Raw genomic sequence first — 2,682 nt, 5'->3', positions numbered from 1 at the left:
TCAGATTTCAAATTATACTATAAAGCCACCATAAGTAAAACAGGTTGGTACTGCCAAAAGAATAGGCATATAGATCAATGGAACAGAACAGAGAACCCAGAAATCAACCCAAGCCTAATTATGCTTAATTAATATTTGACAAAGGAGGCAAGAGCATACATTGGAGCAGAGACAGTCTCTATAATAAATGGTGTTGAGAAAATTGGACAAGTATATGCAAAAAAATAAAACTAGATCACCAACTTACACCACACACAAGAATAAGCTCAATGTGGATATAAAAGATTAAAATGTAAGATGTGAAACCATAAAAGTCTTAGAAGAAACCATAGGCACCAAAATCTCAGACATCTCTCATAGCAATATGTTTACCAATACATCGCCTAGGACAATGGAAACTAAGGAGAAAATAAACAAATGGGACACATCAACATAAAAAGCTTCTTCACAGCAAAAGAAATCATCATCAAAAAAACAAGAGAGCCTACTTGCAAACATATTTGCCAAGGATAGATCTGATAAAGGGTTAATCTCTAAAACATATAGGGAACTTAGGCAACTTAACAAAAGGAAGACAAACAATCCAATTAAAAAATGGACAAAGGACCTAAATAGACACTTCTCAAAGTGGACATACAGAAAGCCATGAGGCATATGAAAAAAGGCTCAAAGTCACTAATCATCTGAGAGATGCAAATCAAAATGACAATGAGATATCACCTCACACCTGTCAGAATGGCTATCATCAACAAATCAACCAATGACAAATGTTGGTGATGTTGTGGAGAAAAGGGAACCCTAATGTACTGCAGAACCTAATGTAGGAATGCAGACTGGTGCAGCCACTGTGGAAACAATATAAATTTTCCTCAAAAAATTAAAAATGGAACTCCCATTTGACCCAGTCATCCCACATCTAGGAATATACCATAAGAAACCTGAAACACTAATCAGAAAGATATATGGACTCCTATGTTCATAGCAATGCAATACAATAGCTAAGACTTGGAAACAGCCTAAGTGCCTGTCTGCAGATAAGTGAATAAAAAAGCTATGGTACATTTACACAATGGAATACTATGTGGTAATAAAAAAGAACTCTTACCATTTGCGATAACATGGATGGACCTGGAGAGTTATGCTGAACCAAATAAGCCAGTCAGAGAAAGGTAAGTGTCACATGATCTCACTCATATGCAGAATCTAATGAACCAAATACACTGATGATCAAAAATAGACCCAGAGATACAGAAGCATGAATAGGCCCTATGCTCTCAGTCAGGAAATAAGCCAGTCAGAGAAAGACAAATATCACATGATCTCATTTAGATGTGGAATCTAATGATCATAATAAACTGATGAATAAAATAGAACCAGAGGCATGGAAACATGGAACAGAGTGACAAATCTTACAGGGAACAGGGAGGGGTTTGGAAAGAGATCAACCAGTGAACTTGTATGCATATAGGCATGACCTATGGACATAGACAATGGGCTGGTGAGGGCCTGGGGCACAGGAGGCAGGGGAGAGGGGAGGGCAGAGGACCGGAGTGGGCTGGGAGTGGTTAATGGGAGAAAAAAGATAACCTATGTAATACTTCCAACAATAAATATGTATTTTTTAAATGAACAACATTTCACAACATGGATGAATCTCACAAACAAGTTGAGGAGAAAAACAGGCAGACACAAAGTAATTCAAAGTAAAAAATCCATTTAAGTCAACTTTTTTGTCTGTTAGCACTAACTTATAGTGTCCAAATGCTGAAAAGTAGTTCTACATGGTGGGAGGAAGTGGTGGTGAAGGAGGTGGAGTACAAAGGGGTCTCTGAGATACTGGTAATACACAGTCTGCCCTCCATATCCACAGGTTTCCCATTCACAGATTCAATGAATCACCACAGATCAGAAATATTCAGCCCAGCCAGGACAGCTCAGTCTGGTTGAGCATCACTCTTTGCACTGAAAGGTCACTGGTTCAATCCCCAGTCAGGACACATACCTGGGTTGTGGTTCAATCCCCGGTTGGGGTGCATACAGAAGGCAACAGGTCAATGTTTCTGTTTCACATCAATTTTCTCTTCCTCTCCCCTCCTCTCTGTAAGCATGTCCTCAGTTGCAGATTATAAAATATACATTTGGGAAAAAAGTTCTGTTGTTGCTTGACGTATACGTGTATTTAGGCCTAGGTTGGTTGCATCTGTGCTGAACATGTACAGACATTTTTCTTGTCATTATTCTCTAATAAATTCAGTATAATACCTATTTGCATAGCATTTGCATTGTACTGGGTATTATAAGTAATCTAGAGATGTTTTAAAGTATATGGAAGGATGCCCACAGGTTATATGCAAATACTACACAATTTTATGTAAGGGATTTGAGCATCCATGAATTTTGGTATCCCCAGGAAGGTCTTAGAACAAATCCCCGTGGATACCAAGGAATGACTGTTATTTCTTGACGTGGGTGGTAATTGGATGGAGAGGTTCACTTTGTGAAAATTCCTAGAGCTCTACCCATAATGATTTGTGTATCTTTTTGTTACACTCCTTAATCGAACCATTTATATAAAGACCTAAAGAATCACAAATTCCTAGGAAATTAGTTATAAATATGTAAAGAGTTATATTCCCTTTGCCACCAGAAAAATTGCAATGCCGAATAAGTTGTTTAGAAATA

The 2,682-nt window shown here is 37.8% G+C and overlaps 1 protein-coding gene across 1 annotated transcript in view; it reads right to left on the bottom strand.

Moving 5' to 3' along the window:
- LOC102774536 (thrombospondin type-1 domain-containing protein 7B) overlaps positions 1–2,682 on the bottom strand; it is a 250,599-nt gene that overhangs the window by 212,443 nt on the left and 35,474 nt on the right. The window lies entirely within an intron of this gene.

Source organism: Myotis davidii, unplaced genomic scaffold (assembly GCF_000327345.1).
Source record: "Myotis davidii unplaced genomic scaffold, ASM32734v1 scaffold275, whole genome shotgun sequence".
In the NCBI taxonomy this organism is placed as follows: Eukaryota; Metazoa; Chordata; class Mammalia; order Chiroptera; family Vespertilionidae; genus Myotis; species Myotis davidii.
This window is presented reverse-complemented; position numbering and strand designations above follow the sequence as displayed.